The following is a 21,255-nucleotide window of genomic DNA, read 5'->3' as shown; positions in this document are numbered from 1 at the left end:
CCACAACTAAGAGTTCACATGCTGCAACTTAAAAGATCCACAACTAAGACACAGCACAGCCAAATAAATAAATAGTAAATGAACAAAAAGCAAGAACATTATCCAAACAACAGAAATGACCCAATACCCACATCCTGCCTAATATAAATTACTTTTCCTTCTTTATCAGTGATAGCTTTAGTCTTCCTATCATTTAGATTAAAAGTGTTAAGATACCAATCATAGAATTATTCCTCACTTCTTCATAGCATCTAAATCAGAGTCAGCCCATTTCCCTGAATCCTCCCCAGAAACCTAATACAAGTTCAAGTCCTACAATAAGTCGTTTACAGCATCTCTTACTGAGATGTCTCACAGTTTCACATGTTGTGTGGTCTCCTTATGCAATGAGTCAATAAACCCAACTTTGTTCAATTATAGGTTTGTTCTTGAGAGCCTTTGACAGGAGGGCATTGACACTGGAAAATGGATTTTTTTTTTTTCACTGAAAAGATAATGGATTTTTTAAAAGTTGACTCAAAACATGTTTTAAACATTCTGAACTCATACCAGATAGGTTTGTGGGTTTTATTTGGCCTGGGGGCTGCCAGTTTGCAACCCTTGCAGTTGGATGATCTCCCTTCTGGGTATGAAAGATGAATGGTGAACAGTTATGCAGGATACAAGCTGAACCAAGGACAGAACACATCCTTTCACATGCATCATTTCATTTAGTGTTCTTTTCCACTTAAGTCATTCAGGACTCTCTTGGTTCTATTCATGCTGTACTATTTGCACGGTGGCCTGCTGCATGTTTGACTATAAAGGAGGTCAGATCCCAGTTTTACAGGAAGATACTGATGTATACCTGTTCCCTTTTCACTGTGAGCCTGTAGCCATAGGAACTGTGATACAGCAATCAACACCACCTCCGCGATCAAATCCTCGGGGAACATAGTTCATTTTAATGAAGTTGACCTGATCACAGAGGAATCTGGTGAACTTTCTGGGCTTCTCAGCATTGTGCCTCCTCCTGACTTTAAGCTGGCCCTGGAGAGGAAGAAAGTGGAGCTGTGTCAGGTATGGGCGTCTTCCTGGGAGCTGGAACTTGGGCCAGGCAGAGAAAGCCTGTGGGGAAAGATCCTTCCAGGCCTGCTTCTGAGGAGAAAGCAGAAGAGCCTTGTATAGCAGGTCCTGTGGTGTCTGAGGCATTGCTAGTTCTGTGAGTGTATGAATGGAGCCTAGAGCATAGAAGGATTCTAGCATCACTGAGGACGTTGGCTAAAATATCTTTAAGGACTCTTCCAGCCCTGGAATCACAGGAACGAGGGATTCAATTCTATGATATCTGCTTTGGTTTGTGAAGATGGAAAGGAACAGAACAGCTGAGTAATTTTTTTTTTTTAACCTGGCTAACTCACTTCCCTTTCTGTATGCCTGCCATTTCCCACATCATATGTCCTTCACTCTGTTCTGCAAAAGCCCAGGGACCTTTCCCACCTTTCACTGCCTGAGGTGAACTCTGGGGAACCCTAAGCCCACCAAACCCCTGCCTCTTCCATTTCCTCTGCTTCACGGGCCAAGTTTTCTGTCTCAGTTTCCCTGCATGACAGGACAGTTTCCCTAGGAAGGGAGCCAGCCCCAACCGCTTGGCAGCCCATACTTCCCTGGCCAATGCTGATTCTTGAGGTCAAGACAGTCTTCCTGTGCTCAGAATATCAGGCTGGGCCTTGTTGTAGAAGAAACTGACTACTTAGTATCCCCATTCTGAATATAGCCACCCCAGGGAAACTCTCACAGCCTCTCACATAATAAATATATGGATCTTAACCCCTAATCAAGATGCTTTGGACACTGTCCAGTGGGTGATGGCCACTATCTTTCCAGGAGTGGCTCAGTGGCAAGATCAAGTTCCTAATCCAAGTCTCCAGTTCCACTCCTTTTCCCTTTCTCATTAAGAGAGAGACTGAAGACAGAAACTCCTAAAAAAGATGTGACACTTTTCTGTCAGTCACTTAAGGCACAGTGGAGGGTTGAATCCTTCTCCATCCTTTCCTAATATGCAATTTTGAGTCTTACCTTATCATTAAAATTTTTTAAATTATTATTGGAAATGTAATATACATGATAAAAAATTCAAACTAATGGAGTATACAGTGTAAAATAAGTGTACCCCTCACCTTGACTTCTGATACACCAGTCCTCCTCTCTAGAGGCAGCCGCTGTTCAGAGTTTGTTTATCTTTCCAAAATACTCTGAACATATAAGCATGTGTATCTAGTGTTCTCCTTTTTGTGAAATACACATATTGGCATACTCCATGTTTACCGGCATTATGTTCTTTCTATCTGATACATCTCAGAGCTTGTTCCGTGTTTGTACATACAGATATGTCTCATCCTACAATAGCAGCCATAGAGTATTCTATTATGGATATACTATAATTTGTATAAGGCCCTACTGGTGGGACAGTTAAGTTTTATATATATGTATATGTTTATCATAAACTATGTCTCAGTGAATATCTCTGTATATTGGAATACTTGAATGAGTAAATATGACAGATGCATTCTTTTTTAAAATTTTACTTCTTTATTTATGGCTGCACTGGGTCTTGGCTGCTGTGCACGAGCTTCCTCTGGTTGCAGTCGAGCAGAGGCTGCTTGTCGTCGTCGTGCGCAGGCTTCTCACTGTGCATGTTTCAGTCGTTGTGGCACAGGGGCTCAGTCGCCCCTTGGCATGCGGGATCTTTCCAGACCAGGAATCAAACCCCTGTCCCCTGCATTGGCAGGTGGATTCTTAACCACTAGACCACCAGAGGAGAAGCCCTGATAGATACATTCTTAAAAGCAGAATTTCTGAAAGTAAATGTTTAACTTGATAGATATTTTCACTTTGTCCTGCAGGGAGCGTAAGTCAGTCAGTTTACACTCCTATCAACACTGGGCAGGCCTGTTTCCCACACAGTCACCAACAGAATATTTCCAGACTTTTGATCTTGGTGTGGCTTTGCTAGTTTATTTATCAAAATAATACATGTATACTATTGTCAGGCCCTGAGATGGCAAGAATAATAATTCTACAAGAATGTAGAAATATATCAGATGGGTCCCAAACTTTGCCCTCATAATCTAGACATACAAATGACAATATTATCTGGAAAATCCAACAATGGTACAAGATACAAAGGTAGCCCAAAGAAGGGGGAATTAATTTTGGGGAAAGTGGGGCTTGTTCACAGCTGGGAAATACTTTGTGAAGAACCTGATATCTGAGATGAGTTTTGAAGAATTAATTTAATTAATAAATTTGTGTGAACCACCCACGTTGTGCCAGGCACTCTTCAGAGTCCTTAGAACACGCTAGTGACCAAAAGATTCCTACGCTCGTGAAGTTTATGTTCTAGTGAGGGGGTAGTCAATAAACAGTAGACTTAATGAATAAGTAAATTATGTAGTATGTTACAAGGTGATAGGCACTATAGAAAAATAAAAAGCAGAACTTTCCCGGTGGTCCAGAGGTTAAGAATCCACCTTCCAATGTAGGGGATGTGTGTTTGATCCCTGGTGGGGGAACTAAGAGCCCACATGCCGTGAAATAACTAAACCTGTGTGCCACAACTACAGGGTCTCTGTGCTGCGATGAAGACCCCGTGCAGCCAAAAGAGGAAAGTAAAAGCAAAGTAGGATAAGGGGATCAGGAGTGTTCGTGGCAGAGGGGATGTGAATACTAATTTTAAGTAGGGTAGTTGGGTAGGCCTTGTAGAGAAGGTGACTTTTAAGCAAAGACTTGAAGGAAGTGAGCAAGTTAGCCAAGCAGATATCTAAGGAAAACTTTGCAGGCAGTGAGAACAACCAGAACAAAGGCTCTAGGGTGAGCATACACATGACATAATTGAAAAGTAGCAAGGAGGTCGGTGGACTGAGGGAGGGGAAGGGCAGTGGGAAATGAGGTCAGAAAGATGATGGGGGGCCTGGAGCTTGGAGGGCCTTATAGGCCATCGAGACAACCTTGGCTTTTCTCTTTCTCTCTGGATCCTCATACCACTGTTCCTTCTACCTGGACTCCTCATCCCCCAGAACTTCACACAGAAAATTTATTCACATCCACATCCTTAAGGCATCAGCTCAAATGTCACCTCCACGAAAAAAAAAGGTCTTTTTTCCTCTATCCGCTTTATGTATTTATTTAATATTTATCTATTTGGCTACACAAGGTCTTAGTTGTGGTACACACGATCTTTGATCTTTGTTGCGGCATGCCGACTCTTCATTGGGCATGTGGGATTTAGTTCCCTGACCAGGGATTGAACCCCAGTCCCCTGCATTGGGAGCACACAGTCTTAGCCACTGGGCCACCAGGGAAGTCCTTGACTTCCTTATTTAAAGTGACCTGGTGACTCAGTGGTAAAGAATCCAGTAGGAGACACGGGTTCAATCCCTGGGTCGGAAAGATCCCTTGGAGAAGGAAATGACAACCCGCTCCAGTATTCTTGCCTGGGAAATCCCATAGACAGAGAAGCTTGGCGGGCTACAGTCCATGGGGTCGCAAAAGAGATGGACACAACTTAGCAACTAAACAACAACAACAAATCATGTTTCCTGGGAAAAATACCAAAAAACAAAACAAAAATAAAGTGACCTGTCTCTTATTCCTTTATCATCCTATTCATTTCCTTTACATCCATTTCAATTTTTTTGGTCTGTCATTCTCACTACAGTGGAAGCTTTATGAGGTCTAACTCATAACTAACTATATCTAACTCATTTGCCATTATAACCCCAGCATCCAAATACAGTGTTGCTCTGTAAATATTTGCTGAATGAATATGGGTGGAAAAGGAGGGAAGGATGATTGAGGAAACCCTGAGGAGATGAGAGGAGATCTGGAGCACAGTGCAGGCACTGGTCTTGGGTGGACAAGGGACACATCTTCCTCTGTGAGCTGAGGCAAGGAGGAAAGCATAGATTGGTATGCAGGGTATGTAGGGTAGGTGGCAACGGTAGATGATAAAAGATTTCACAAGTGATGGCCATTCAAATGGCACAAAGTGAACAGCAACTAAAGAGCCTCTTGATGAAGATGAAAAAGGAGAGTAAAAAAACTGGCTTAAAACTCAACATTTAAAAAATGAAGATCATGGCATCCAGTCCCAATACTGCATGCCACATACATGGGGAAAAAGTGGAAACAGTGACAGACTTCATTTTCTTGGGCTCCAAAATCACTGCAGACGGTGACTGCAGCCATGAAATTAAAACACACTTGCTCCTTGAAAGAAAAGCTATGACAAACCTAGACAGCGTTTTAAAAAACAGAGACATCACTTTGCCGACAAAGGTCCATATAGTCAAAGCTATAGTTTTTCCAGTAGTCATGTATGGATCTCCTCAAGAAAATTAGGAATACCAAGGGAATATTTCATGCAAAGATGGGCACAATAAAGGACAGAAACAGTATGGACCTAACAAAAGCAGAAGATATTAAGGAGAGGTGGCACGAATACACAGAAGAATTATACAAAAAAAAAAAAAAAGATTGTAATGACCCAGATAACCATAATGGTATGATCACTCACCTAGAGCCAGATATCCTGGAGTGTGAAGTCAAATGGGCCTTAGGAAGCATCACTATGAACAAAGCTAGTGGAGGTGATGGAATTCTGGTTGAGCTATTTCAAATCCTAAAAGATGATGCTGTGAAAGTGCTGCACTCAATATGCCAGCAAATTTGGAAGACTCAGCAGTGGCCCCAGGACTGGGAAATGTCAGTTTTCACGCCAATCCCAAAGAAAGGCACTGCCAAAGAATGTTCAAACTATGGCACAGTTGCACTCATCTCACATGCTAGCAAGGTGCTCAAAATTCTCCAAGCTAGGCTTCAACAGTATGTGAGCTGAGAACTTCCAGATGTTCAAGCTGGTTTTAGAAAAGGCAGAGGAACCAGGAATCAAATTGCCAACATCTGTTGGATCATAGAAAAGGCAAGATTATTCAAGAAAAACATCTACTGCTTCATTGACTATGCTAAAGCTTTGACTGTGTGGATCACAACAAACTGGAAAATTCTGAAAGAGATGCGAATACCAGACCACCTTACCTGCCTCCTGAGAAACCTGTATGCAGGTCAATAAAAAACAGTTAGAACCAGACATGTAACAACCAACTGGTTTAAAATTGGGGAAGGAGTACATCAAGGCTGTATATTGTCACTTTGCTTATTTAACTTATATGGGGAATATATCATGTGAAATGCTGAGCTGGATGAAGCACAAGTTGGAATCAAAATTGCCAGGAGAAATATCAATAACCTCGGATATGGAGATGACACCACCCTTATGGCATAAAGCAAAGAGGAACTAAAGAGCCTCTTGATGAAAGTGAAAGAAGAGAGTGAAAAAGCTGACTTAAAACTCAACATTCAAAAAATGAAGATCAAAGCATCCAGTCCCATCACTTCATGGCAAATAGATGGGGAATCAATGGAAGCAGTGACAGCCTTTATTTTCTTGGGCTCCAAAATCACTGCAGATGGTGAGTGCAGCCATGAAATTAAAAGACACTTGTTCCTTGGAAGAAAAGCTATCATAAACCTAGACAGCATATTAAAAAGCAGAGACATTACTTTCCCAACAAAGGTCTGTATAGTCAAAGCTATAGTTTTTTCAGTAGTCATGTATGGATGTTAGAGTTGGACCATAAAGAAGGCTGAGCATTGAAGAATTGATGTCTTTGAACTGTGATGATGGGGAAGACTCTTGAGAGTCCCTTGGACTGCAAGGAGATCAAACCAGTCAATCCTAAAGGAAATCAGTCCTGAATATTCATTGGAAGGACTGATGCTGAAGCTGAAGCTCCAATACTTTGGCCACCTGATGCAAAGAGCTGACTCATTAGAAAAGACCCTGATGCTAGGAAAGATAGCAGGCAGGAGAAGAAGGGGATGGAGGAGGATGAGATGGTTGGATGGCATCACCGACTCAAGGGACATTAGTTTGAGCAAGCTCCAGGAGATAGTGAAGGACATGAAAGCATGGCATGCTGCAGTCAATGGGGTCACAAAGAGTCGGACATGACCTAGCAACTGAAGAGCAACAAAGTGATGGCCTCTCTGGTGAGATCATCTGCTGACAGTTCAGATAGACTGAACTGAGAAGTTGGGGAAAGGATTTGAGGAGAGTGGCAGAGATTTAGAACAGTTGCTGAGGGGAAGGGAAGAAGGAACTCTCCAACATTTTGAGACTCCCATGTGCCAGGTACTGTGCTGAGTGTTGAGGCTATAGAGACGAGGAGAGTGTGACACATTCTCTGCTTTTCAGGAATTCACATTCCAAAGGAGACAGATTTCTTCACAAAAAGGTAAAATGCAGGGTGCTCTGTACTGTAATATAAGGAGTGTTGCAGAAGCATGATGTGGGTGGAGGCTCAGTTCTGAGAGTGGAGGAAAAACATCACAGAGACTGTGGCCTTTGAGGTTAGTCTTGAAGACAAAGTATGTATATGGTAGAAGTAAGTAACTGAGTTCCATGAGGAGTATAATGCTAGCCCAAAATATGGTGGTGTGGAATAGCTAGAATCGCAAGATATTTATGTGGCTGGAGTGAAAAATGGAAAGATGATGCTGTGTGGTTGAGACTAAGTTGTGAAGGATGTCCCAGGAGCTGGAACTTTCTCCTGGAGCCAGTAGAGGTCATTTTTATTTTTATTTATTTTATTTAGTTTTCTTAAATGTTGTTTATTTTTTTGGCTGAGCCGTATAGGCGTGTGGGATCTTAGTTCCCCAACCAGGGATCAAACCCATGCCCCCTGCATTGGAAGGGTGGAGTCCTAACCACTGGACCACCAGGGAAGTCCAGCAGAGGTCTTAAGGAGGGCAGCAGAAGCTTGTGATTGCTATTTTAGAAAGCTAATTGAGTAGGTGACATGCATGATAGATTGACAGGAGGAGAAACTGGAGGCAGTGAAAAGGGTTAGGAGATAGCTGCATTGGTCCTGATGAGAGAGAATGAGAATCTGAAATAATCAAAGGCAGTAGGCATGAAGAGGAGGGGAAGGGTACCAGAGATAATTTTGATGATGGATGGAATGTGTGGGATAAGGGAAGAGGGTGGAGTCAAGGCTGACTCAGAGGTTTCTTACTTGGGAGATTGGGTGGATGGTGATCCTGTCACCTGAGATGAAGATGCAGTAAAAGGAGTATATATTAAGGTAAAGTAGTAAGTGCAATCTAAAAAAAAATTATAGGAGTATAGTTGATTTATAATGTTGCATTAGTTTCAGGTGTACAGCAAAGTGAATCTAATACAAATACATACATCCACTTTTTTTTAGATTCTTTTTCCATATTGGCCATTACAGGGTATTGTTCCCTGTGCTGTATTGTCCCCTGGTCCTTATTAGTTATCTATTTTTTATATAGTTATGTGTATATGTCAGTCCCAATCTCCCAATTTATCTTTCCCCCTGTCCCCCCTGGTTACCATAGGCTTGTTTTCTACATCTGTGACTCTATTACTGTTTTGTAAATAAGTTCATTTGTACCATTTTCTTAGATTCCACATAGAAGCAATATCACATAATATTTGTCCTCTGTCTGGAAAACCTAACTTTAAATTCATATATTTATTTAGATGGAGCTAAGGTTCTGCTCAGCATCACTGAACATGAAGTACCTGTCCAGAATATCTCCTGGAACTCTGTCATGTTCATTCTGAAAGTTATTGCTGGGTTTTTTTATTTTTTATTTTTGGTAATTCTGGGGAGGTACAGGCTACTGGAGGTACTAACTCCATCCTTTTCACCGATGTCTCTCCATGAGTTCAGTTTTTGAACATACTAAGTTAAGTCCCTGTACCACACCAAGTGTAAACAAGTATATAAATTCTTTAGGCTAAAGATCTGTTTGGTATATTCACTATTGGATCCCCAGCACTTAGAACAGTCCATAGCACACAGTGGGCACCCAACAAATGTATGTTGAATGAATGGAGCTTCATAGTAAAAATATTAAAATAGGAACATTAAACTTAACTTCAGCATATGGCTTAGAGGTAGGGATGTTTGACTCATCAGTGTATAGATGATAACTGAAGCCACAGATGAAGTTGTTTTCAAATTACATTAGTAACAAAATCCTTTTAGGACAAAGCAAAATTACTATTGCCACCTACCTCCCTAAAGTAGTTATACTGGCCCTGTGTCCCCTCCTAGACAATTTACTGTCTTTCTCTCTTTTTCACCAAATAAGAAACAAGCACATGAAAACTGTCAACCCCATTAGTCATTCAGTTCCAGTTTCAGTTCAGTCGCTCAGTCGTGTCCGACTCTTTGTGACCCCATGAACCACAGCACACCAGGCCTCCCTGTCCATCACCAACTCCCAGAGTCCACCCAAGCCCATGTCCATTGAGTCGGTGATGCCATCCAACCATCTCATCCTCTGTCATCCCCTTCTCCTCCTGCCCTCAATCTTTCCCAGCATCAGAGTCTTTTCAAATGAGTCAGCTCTTCATTATCAGGTGGCCAAAGTATTGGAGATTCAGCTTCAACATCAGTCCTTCCAATGAATACCCAGGACTGATCTCCTTTAGGATGGACTGGTTGGATCGCCTTGCAGTCCAAGGGACTCTCAAGAGTCTTCTCCAGCACCACAGTTCAAAAGCATCAATTCTTCGGTGCTCAGCTTTCTTCACAGTCCAACTCTCACATCTATACATGACCACTGAAAAAACCATAGCCTTGACTTGATGGACCTTTGTTGACAAAATAATGTCTCTGCTTTTTAATATTAGGGAAATGCAAATAAAAACCACAGTGAAATGTACTAGGATAGCTGTTATAAAAAAGATAATAACAAGTGTTGGTAAGAATGTGGAGAAATTGGAACCTTTGCGCATTGCAGTTGGGAATGTAAAATGGTGCAGCTGCTGTGGGAAACAGTTTGGCAGTTTCTCCAAGAGTTAAATTGGGTTACCATATGACCAAGCCAATTCCTCTCCCAGTCATAGAAAGATTTAAAAACAAGGACTCAGACGCTTGTACACCAAAATGTTCCTAACAGAATTATTCATAACAGCCAAAATGTGGGGAAAAAACTGTCCATCAACATATGAATGAACAAAATGTGGTGTGTTTATGCAATGGAATATTATTCAGCCTTAAAAAGGAAAGCAATTCTGACACATGCTATGAATGGATGAACCTTGAAGACGTGATGCTAAGTGAAATAAGCCAGGCACAAAAAGACAAATAGTATGATTCCACTTATATGAAATATCTTAGAATAGGCAAATGCATAAAGATAGGGAGTAGACAAGAGGTTATTAGTGTCTGGGTCAAGGGAGATATGATTGCTTAATGGTTACAGAATTTCTGTTTGGGGTGATAAAAAAATTTTTGGAAGTAAATTGTGATGGTTGCACAACACTGTGAATATAACTAATTCCACTGAATTGCACACTTCAAAACTGTTAAAATGGCAAATTTTATGTTGTATATATTTTATCACACACACACATACACACCCTAAGGGAGAAAAAGAATCAGGCAGATTCTTCTTTATGAAAACTTACAATCTAGTGAGAGAATTTGGACATTTTAAGGAAAAAAAGAAAGATTGCAGTGATAGAATCAGAATAGTGATGGCCTTTGGACAGAGAAGACAGGGAGTAACTGGAAGGGGAATGAGGGAAGTTCCCAGAGTACTGGAAGCATTTCATATCTAGATTGAGGTATTTTTAGTGGGCATTACCTTTCATAAATTACAATGTATGAAATTTTATACTTAAGGTCTGTGCATTTCACAATATATAAATTTTACCTCAAGGGGAAACATATCACCTGCTATTAATCTCTTTTTTTAATTAATTAATTTTTAAATTGAAGGATAATTGGTTTACAGATTTTTTTGTTTTCTGTCAAACCTCAACATGAATCAGCTATAGATCTCTCTCTCTCTCTCTCTCTCTCTATATATATATATATATATATATATATATATATTCCACCCCACCTTGAACCTGCTTCCCATTTCCCTCCCATCCCACCCCTCTAAGTTGATACAGAGCCCCTGTTTGAGTTTCCTGAGACTTATGGCAAATTCCGATTGGCTATCTATTTTACATATGGTAATGTAAATTTCCATGTTACTCTCTCCATACATCTCACCCTCTTCTCCCCTCTCCCCATGTCCATAAGTCTTTTCTCTATGTCTGTTTGTCCATTGCTGCCCTGCAAATAAATTCTTTGGTACCCTCTTTCTACCTCTTTCTAGATTGTATATATCTATTAGTATGTGATATTTGTCTTTCTCTTTCTGACTACTTCACTCTGTATAATAGGCTCTAGGTTCATCCACTTCATTAGAACTGACTGAAATGTGTTCCTTTTTATGGCTGAGTAATATTCCATTGTGTATATGTACCACAACTTCTTTATCCATTCATCTGTCAATGGACATCTAGGTTACTTCCATGTTCTAACTATTGTAAATATTGCTTCAATAAACAATGAGATACATGTGTCTTTTTCAATTTTGGTTTCCTCAGGGTATATGCCTAGGAGTGGGATTGCTGGGTCATATGGTGGTTTTATTCCTAGTTTTTTAAGGAATTTCCATACCATCTTCCATAGTGGCTGCATCAATTTACATTCCCCCCAACAGTGCAAGAGGGTTCCCTTTTCTCTACACCCTTTCCAGCATTTATTGTTTGTAGACTTTTTGATGATGGCCATTCTGACCAGTGTGAGGTGATATCTCATTGTGGTTTCGATGTGCATTTTGCTAATAATGAACAATGTTGACTGTCTTTTCATGTTAGCCACTTGTATGTCTTCTTTGGAGAAATGCCTGGTATTCTTAGGTATTTTCCCCACTTTTTGATTGGGTTGTTTGTTTTTCTGGTATTGAGTTGTATGAGCTGCTTGTATATTTTGGAAATTAATCCTTTGTCAGTTGTTTCATTTGCTATTATTTTCTCCCATCCTTAGGGTTGTCTTTTCACCTTGCTTTTAGTTTCCTTTGCTGTGCAAAAGCTTTTAAGTTTAATTGGGTCCCACTTGTTAACTTTTGTTTTTATTTCCATTACTCTAGGAGATGGGTCATAGACGATCTTGCTTTATATGTCATCAAGTGTTCTGCCTATGTTTTCCTCTAAGAGTTTTATAGTTTCTGGTCTTACATTTAGGTCTTTAATCCATTTTGAGTTTATCTTTGTATGTGGTATTAGGAAGTGTTCTAATTTCATTCTTTTACATGTAGCTGTCCAGTTTTCCCAGCACTGCTTATTGAAGAGGCTGTCTTTGCCCCATTGTATAGTCTTGCCTCCTTTGTCAAAAATAAGGTACCCATAGGTGCATGGGTTTATTTCTGGGCTTTCTATCTTGTTCCATTGGTCTAGATTTCTGTTTTTGTGCCAGTACCATACTGTCTTGATGACTGTAGCTTTGTAGTATAATCTGAAGTCAGGATGGTTGATTCCTCCAGCTCTATTCTTCTTTCTCAAGACTGCTTTGACTATTTGGGGTATTTTGTGTTTCCACATGGACCACAGCCTTGTCTAACTCAATGAAACTATGAGCCATGCCATTTAGGGCCACCCAAGATGGTCGGGTCATGGTGAAGAGTTCTGACAAAACGTTGTCCACTGGAGAAGGGAATGGCAAACCACTTCAATATTCTTGAGAACCCCATGAATAGTATGAAAAGGCAAAAAGATAGGACAGGGAAGCCTGGCATACTGCAGTCCATGGGGTTGCAAAAAGTCTGACACAACCGAGTGACTGAACTGACTGACTGACTGTGTTTCCATATGAATTGTGAATTTTTTTTGTTCTAGTTCTCTGAAAAATGCCATTGGTAATTTGATAGGGATCACATTGAACCTGTAAACTGCATTGGTAGTATAGTCATTTTCACAATATTGATTCTTCCTACCCAGGAATATGGACTATCTCTCCATCTGTTTATGTCATCTTTGATTTCTTTCATCAGTGTCTTATAATTTTCTGTATACAGTTCTTTTGTCCCCTTAAGTTTATTCCTAGATATTTTATTGTTTTTGTTGCACTGGTGAATGGAATTGATTCCTCAGTTTCACTTTATGATTTTTCATTGTTAGAATATAGGAATGCAAGTGATTTCTGTGTATTGATTTTGTATCCTGAGACTTTGCTAAATTCACTGATTAGCTCTAGTAATTTTCTGATAGTATCTTTAGGGTTTTCTGTATATAGTATCATGTCATCTGCAAACAGTGAGAGCTTTACTTCTTCTTTTCTGATCTGTATTCTTTTTATTTCTTTTTCTTCTCTGATTGCTATAGCTAGGACTTCCAAAACTATGTTGAATAATAGTGGTGAAAGTGGACACCATTGTCTTGTTCCTAATCTTAGGGAGAATGCTTTCAGTTTTTCACCATTGAAAATAATGTTTGCTGTGGGCTTATCATATATGGCCTATACTATGTTGAGGTAGTTTCCTTCTATGCCCATTTTTTGAAGAATTTTAATCATAAATGTCTGGGGAGGCCTTACAAATAGCTGTGAAAAGAAGAGAAGCGAAAAGCAAAGGAGAAAAGGAAAGATATAAGCATCTGAATGCAGAGTTCCAAAGAATAGCAAGGAGAGATAAGAAAGCCTTCCTCAGTGATCAATGCAAAGAAATAGAGGAAAACAACAGAATGGGAAAGATTAGAGATCTCTTCATGGAGAAGGCGATGGCATCCCACTCCAGTACTCTTGCCTAGAAAATCCCATGGACGGAGGAGCCTGGTAGGCTGCAGTCCATGGGGTCACGAAGAGTCGGACACGACTGAGCGACTTCACTTTCACTTTTCACTTTCATGCATTGGAGAAGGAAATGGCAACCCACTCCAGTGTTCTTGCCTGGAGAATCCCAGGGACAGGGGAGCCTGGTGGGCTGCCGTCTATGGGGTCGCACAGAGTCAGACATGACTGAAGCGACTTAGCAGCAGCAGCAGCAGAGATCGCTTCAAGAAAATTAGAGATACCAAGGGAACATTACATGCAAAGATGGGCTCGATAAAGGACAGAAATGGTATGGACCTAACAGAAACAGAAGATATTAAGAAGAGGTGGCAAGAATACACAGAGGAACTGTATAAAAAAGATTATCATGACCCAGATAATCACGACGGTGTGATCACTCACCTAGAGCCAGACATCCTGGAATGTGAAGTCAAGTGGGCCTTAGAAAGCATCACTATGAACAAAGCTAGTGGAGGTGATGGAATTCCAGTTGAGCTATTTCAAGTCCTGAAAGATGATGCTGTGAAAGTGCTGCACTCAATATGCCAGCAAATTTGGAAAACTCAGCAGTGGCCACAGGACTGGAAAAGGTCAGTTTTCATTCCAATCCCAAAGAAAGGCAATGCTAAAGAATGCTCAAACTACCACACAATTGTATTCATCTCACACGCTAGTAAAGTAATGCTCAAAATTCTCCAAGCCAGGCTCATCAGCAGTACATAAACCATGAACTTCCAGATGTTCAAGCTGGTTTTAGAAAAGGCAGAGGAACCAGAGATCAAATTGCCAACATCCGCTGGATCATGGAAAAAGCAAGCAAGTTCCAGAAAAACATCTATTTCTGCTTTATTGACTATGTCAAAGCTTTTGACTGTGTGGATCACAATAAACTGTGGAAAATTCTGAAAGAGATGGGAATACCAGACCACTTGACCTGCCTCTTGGGAAATCTATATGCAAGTCAGGAAGCAACAGTTAGAACTGGACATGGAACAACAGACTGGTTCCAAATAGGAAAAGGAGTATGTCAAGGCTGTATATTGTCACCCTGCTTATTTAACTTAAATGCAGAGTACATCATGAGAAACGCTGGGCTGGAAGAAGCACAAGCTGGAATCAAGATTGCTGGGAGATATATCAATAACCTCAAATATGCAGATGACACCACCCTTATGGCAGAAAGTGAAGAGGAACTAAAAAGGCTCTTGATCAAAGTGAAAGAGGAGAGTGAAAAAGTTGGCTTAAAGCTCAACATTCAGAAAACGAAGATCATGGCATCTGGTCCCATCACTTCATAGGAAATAGATGGGGAAACAGTGGAAACAGTGTCAGACTTTATTTTGGGGGGCTCCAAAATCACTGCAGATGGTGATTGCAGCCATGAAATTAAAAGACGCTTACTCCTTGGAAGGAAAGTTATGACCAACCTAGATAGCATATTAAAAAGCAGAGACATTACTTTGCCAACAAAGGTCCGTCTAGTCAAGGCTATGGTTTTTCCTGTGGTCATGTATGGATGTGAGAGTTGGACTGTGAAGAAAGCTGAGCACCGAAGAATTGAGGCTTTGGAACTGTGGTGTTGGAGAAGACTCTTGAGAGTCCCTTGGACTGCAAGGAGATCCAACCAGTCCATTCTGAAGGAGATCAGCCCTGGGTGTTCTTTGGAAGGACTAATGCTAAAGCTGAAACTCCAATACTTTGGCCTCCTGATGCGAAGAGTTGACTCATTGGAAAAGATTCTGATGCTGGGAGGGATTGGGGGCAGGAGGAGAAGGGGACGACAGAGGATGAGATGGCTGGATGGCATCACCGACTTGATGGACATGAGTTTGAGTGAACTCCGGGAGTTTGTGATGGACAGGGAGGTCTGGCGTGCTGCAATTCATGGGGTCGCAGAGTCAGACACGACTGAGCGACTGAACTGAACTGAATTTTGTCAAGGGCTTTTTCTGCATCTACTGAGATTATCATATGGTTTTTATCTTTTAATTTGTTAGTATGGTGTATCACATTGATTGATTTGCTATATTGACGAATCCTTGCATCCCTAGAATAAACCCAACTTGATCATGGTGTATGAGCTTTTTAATGTGTTATTGAATTGTTTGCTAAAATTTTGTTGAGGGTTTTTGCATCTATGTTCATTAGCGATATTGGCCTGTAGTTTTCTTTTTTGTGTGTGTTGTCTTTGTCTGATTTTGGTATCAGGGTGATAGTTGCCTTGTAGAATGAGTTTGGAAGTGTTCCTTCCTCTGCAATTTTTTGAAAGAGTTTTAGAAGGATAGGGCTTAGCTTGTCTCTAAATGTTTGATAGAGTTCACCTGTGAAGCCATCTGGTCCTGGGCTCTTGTTTTTTTGGGGAGATTTTTTTTTTTTTAGTCACAGCTTTGATTTCAGTGCTTCCAATTGAGTTGTTCATAATTTCTATTTCTTTCTGGTTCAGTCTTGGAAGATTGAACTTTTCTAAGAATCTGTCCATTTCTTCCAGGTTATCCATTTTATTGCCATAGAGTTGTTCATAATAGTCTCTTATAATCCTTTGTATTGTCTGTTGTAACCTCTCCTTTTTCTAATTTTGTTGATTTGATTCTTCTCTGTGAGGAGGAACTAAAAGGCCTCTTGATGAAAATGAAAGTGGAGAGTGAAAAAGTTGGCTTAAAGCTCAACATTCAGAAAACGAAGATCATGGCATCTGGTCCCACCACTTCATGGGAAATAGATGGGGAAACAGTGGAAACAGTGTCAGACTTTATTTTCTGGGGCTCCAAAATCACTACAGATGGTGACTGCAGCCGTGAAATTAAAAGACGCTTACTCCTTGGAAGGAAAGTTATGACCAACCTAGATAGCATATTGAAAAGCAGAGACATTACTTTGCCAACAAAGATCCGTCTAGTCAAGGCTATGGTTTTTCCTGTGGTCATGTATGGATGTGAGAGTTGGACTGTGAAGAAGGCTGAGCGCCGAAGAATTGATGCTTTTGAACTGTGGTGTTGGAGAAGACTCTTGAGAGTCCCTTGGACTGCAAGGAGATCCAACCAGTCCATTCTGAAGGAGATCAGCCCTGGGATTTCTTTGGAAGGAATGATGCTGAAGCTGAAACTCCAGTACTTTGGCCACCTCATGCGAAGAGTTGACTCATTGGAAAAGACTCTGATGCTGGGAGGGATTGATGGCAGGAGGAGAAGGGGACGACAGAGGATGAGATGGCTGGATGGCATCATTGACTCGATGGACATGAGTCTGAGTGAATTCCGGGAGTTGGTGATGGACAGGGAGGTCTGGCGTGCTGCGATTCATGGGGTCGCAAAGAGTCGGACACAACTGAGCGACTGATCTGATCTGATCTGTTTTTCTTGATGAGTCTGGCTAAAGGTTTGTCAATTTTGTTTATCTTCTCAAAGAACCAGCTTTTAGTTTTATTAATCTTTACTGTTGTTTCTTTCATTTCTTTTTCATTTATTTCCGCTCTGATCCTTATGATTTCTTTCCTTCTGCTAAGTTTGGGTTTTTTTGTTCTTTTTTTCCCAGTTGTTTTAGGTGTAAAGCTAGGTTGTCTATTTGATGTTTTTCTTGTTTCTTGAGGTAGGACTGTATTGATATAAACTTTCCTTGTAGAAATGCTTTTGCTGCATCCCATAGGTTTTGAGGTGTTGTGTTTTCATTGTCATTTGTTTTTAGGAATTTTTTGATTTCCCTTTTAATTTCTTCAGTAACCTGTTTTTTATTTAGAAATGTATTGTTTAATCTCCATGTGTTTGTGTTTTTTATTGTAATTGATATCTATTCTCGTAACACTGTGGTCAGAAAAGATGCTTGATATGATTTCAATTTTCTTAAATTTACTGAGGTTTGATTTGTGACCCATGATGTGGTCTATCCTGGAGAATGTTCCATTTACACTTGAGAAGGTGTATTCTTCTGCATTTGGATGGATTGTCCTGAAGATATCAATGAGATCCACCTCATCTAATGTATCATTTAAGACTTGTGTTTCCTTATTAATTTTCTGTTTTGATGATCTGTCCATTGGTGTAAGTCAGGTATTAAAGTCTCCTACTATATTGTGTTACTGTCAAAATTGATGGAGAAATCAAAAGCTTTTCAGACAAGCAAAAGTAAAGAGAATTCAGTACCACCACACCAGCTTTACAACAAATGTTGAAGGGACTTATATAGTCAGGAAATACAGAGAAGAAAAAGATCTACAAAAACAAACACCAAACAATTAAGAAAATGGCAATAGGAACATATATATCAATAATTACTTTAAATGTAAACGGATTAAATGCTTCAACCAAAAGACAGACTGGCTGAATGGATACAAAACAAGATGCATATACATGCTGTCTACAAGAAACCCACTTCAGATCTAAAGACACATATAGACTGAAAGTGAGAGGATGGAAAAATACATTCCATGCAAATGGAAAGCAAAAGAAAGCTGGAGTAGCAATCCTCATATCAGAGTAGACCTTAAAATAAAGACTATTATGAGAGAGAAGGAAAGACACTACATAATGATCAAGGGATCAATCCAAGGACATAACAATTGTAAATATCTATGCACCCAACATAGGAGCACCTCAATACATAAGACAAACACTAACAGACATAAAAGGAGAAACTGACAATCTCTTGACTATTAATATATATTGCAGTTATTTTCTTCTACTTCTCACTTGTATGTTTTTTTTAATCATTTAGAAACTTTTAAAAGGCATATCAATTTTTTCATTTATGGTTTCTATACATACATGTGTCTTTCTTTAGAAAGTATGTCTTATCCCAGGCAGGCTTATAAACATATTTTCCTTTTTTCCCCAGTATTTTTATCACATGTGTATGTATTACATGTAGCTACCGATATCTGGAGACCATTGGCAAGTTTCCTAACATTGCTAACCTTTTGTTTTCTCATTTGTAAAGTAGGGATAATACCAATTTTATTTTGATATTGACATGGTTGAACAAGGGAACATTTAAAGGCCATCAAATGCTTGACCCATTTAGAAGTTATTCAGTAGTGGGTAGTTATTGTTATTATGTTATGTGATTATCTCGGTATTTAACATCTTATAATTTTTTTGTGTATCTGCCTCTTAACTAAGGCTTTTCATTGATAGGAAATATGGTTTCCCTCATTGTGGCTTCCCAAGGAACCCAGCGAGTTCCTTGGTGGCCTAGTGGTTAGGATTTGGCATTTTCACTGGGGATGCCCAGGTTGGGGAGACATCCCACATGCCTCAGAGCACAGCCAAAAGTATTGCTTCTACCCAAGTGCCTGGCAGTTAGCAATATGCAGATGTTTGTTGAATGAATGAATTAGTTGATGGAATGGATGAAACCACATCATAAAGTGGGAAAGCAATAATCTTATCAAGCAGTTCTGATAGAAAACTAAACACAAAAGTGAGGTTTAACTAGGTATAGAAGGAACATTATTAAGTACTAATATCTAGGGGTTCTTTCTAAGGATGAGCTCCAAGAGGACTGAGGTTCCACTGATTTAAACTGTATGTAGATGTTTAGATGAACGTGCATTTTTCCAAGGAAAGTGTCTAGAAACAGGTTGTAGTTCCAGGAGGCCAGGGATCTTGAATACTTTGTTCACCATTGTATTCTTAGCTCACAGAATAGAGCCTTCTGCTCATATTTATTGAATGAATATCTGGTTGACTGAGTGAAAAGCTCATCAAATTTTCAAAAGGGTCTTTAGTCTCCCCAAGTTTTAAGACTCAATAATTTGGAAGGAAAAAAATAAAACAGCTCTCTGAGAGAGGCTTTATCTGAGTCAGAGGTCTGAGAGGAACTTATCACTGTGGAGTGATTGAAGAATCTCTCTTTAAATTCCTTTCAAGGGACTGGTTGATTCCCTTCTCCATCAGCTTTCTGATCCTCATATGATAGGCTGTAGACAAGCCTGAATCATAAGCCAGCTTCCGTCACCTACTGCCTGGTGGTCCAGGGGTTAAGACTTTGCACTTCCAGTGCAAGGGGCAGGGTTTGATCCCTGGTCAGGGAACTAAGATTCCACTTGCCATATGATATGGCCAAAAATAAATAAATAAACTAATTAATTAATTAATTAAACATGTCTAGGGCCAGGTTTCCACAGTAACATCCTTTGAGGGCCTGATGAGTGGATTAAGTCAGAATATTGGTGTAATGCTGGAGCATTACAGTTCACAACCAATTTTGTGTCTTCATTGGCTCCCCTCCACCTTTTAAGACATTTGTTCACATCCATTTACCCTCATTCGCAGACCTCAAGGAATTTTCTTGCTCTAACCAGTTTGCCTCTGTTGGTCCATAGGATTTGCTTGGTTTGGCAAGTAAATATCAATCATGGTCATTGACAGAAACTTCTGTCCAAATATGCCTAATTATTCTGAGGCACAAGAATAATGGGGGAAAATTGTTTGTTGACTTTCTATTGTACACCAGCACTACTGGGTGCTTCCGTGTCATCTTACCCTACAAATTAGACTTGTCATTAAGTCAAAACATTAACAAAATTTTTGCTATGTGGATATTAATTTTGGACCTGAACCATAGCAGGTGTTTAAAAAAAATGATTGTTGACAGAATAAACTTTCTTTTACATTTTAACCTAAATTTCACAAACATTCAAACCTGGGTAGACATGCTCCCAACCATAAAATGAGACTGAAAATCAGTGAGTTCTTGGGGAAACTGGGCTGTATGGAGATGTTTTTAGTAAATTCATCAATAAATATTTACTGAGCAAATAATATGTGCTCAAACTATGAAAAGACCTGGGGCTTGTGAGAACATGGTACTCTAGGAGCTGAGGTGCAGGTAGAGAGACTAGTTCAAAACTAGGGAAAGTTTACCTAGTTGGCCCACACTGGGCTGGATGTGACTACCAGTGAACGCGCAGAGACTTTTGTAGGTTTTCAGGAGAGAGCTCTTGGCAGAACTGAGAAAGGATTTAGTGGGAAAGGGCTGGATTCAGTGTTGGGACATGTGGGCTCTAGTTCTGGCTGAGGCTCAACTGGCTGGAAGACTTGGGGCAAGTAAGTCCCTTAATTTCTCCAGACATCAATTTTAGCCCCTTTAGAAAATAAAGGAGGATGGTGGTATTGTTGAACTGTTCAGTTATTAAAGTGTTAGTTGTTCATGTCCAACTCTTTTGTGACCCCATGGATGTAGCCTGCCACGCTTCTCTGTCAATGGAATTTTCCAGGCAATACTGGAGTAGGTAGCCATTCCTTTCTGCAAATGATCTTCCTGACCCAGGGATTGAACCCGGGTCTCCCTTATTACATGAAGATTCTTTACCATCTGAGCCACCAGGGAAGCCCATTGTTCAGTTATTAAGTGCCTTCCAATTCCTAGAATCTAAAATTCTGACAGCCACACTTATTTTTTCCTTTGAGAAGAAAATACTTCCTATACTTGGAATTGCAACAATCAACGGCATTTAAAAAACACCCACTAATACCCTAGGATACTGGGTCATAAATCCTCCCCAGGTTTCTTAATC

At 40.1% G+C, this 21,255-nt stretch overlaps 1 long non-coding RNA gene across 1 annotated transcript in view; it reads right to left on the bottom strand.

The window, feature by feature from the left end:
- Positions 1-553: 553 nt before the first annotated feature.
- Positions 554-21,255, bottom strand: part of LOC129637905 (uncharacterized) — a 23,647-nt gene continuing 2,945 nt past the window's right edge. The window contains exon 2 of the long non-coding RNA XR_008707628.1: positions 554-1,029. This is a non-coding gene — a long non-coding RNA (uncharacterized LOC129637905). The remainder of the gene's footprint in view (positions 1,030-21,255) is intronic.

The sequence above is a fragment of the Bubalus kerabau genome, chromosome 23, assembly GCF_029407905.1.
Source record: "Bubalus kerabau isolate K-KA32 ecotype Philippines breed swamp buffalo chromosome 23, PCC_UOA_SB_1v2, whole genome shotgun sequence".
NCBI lineage: Eukaryota > Metazoa > Chordata > Mammalia > Artiodactyla > Bovidae > Bubalus > Bubalus kerabau.
The sequence above is the reverse complement of the archived record's forward strand: the minus strand, read 5'-3'. Positions and strand labels throughout refer to the sequence as shown.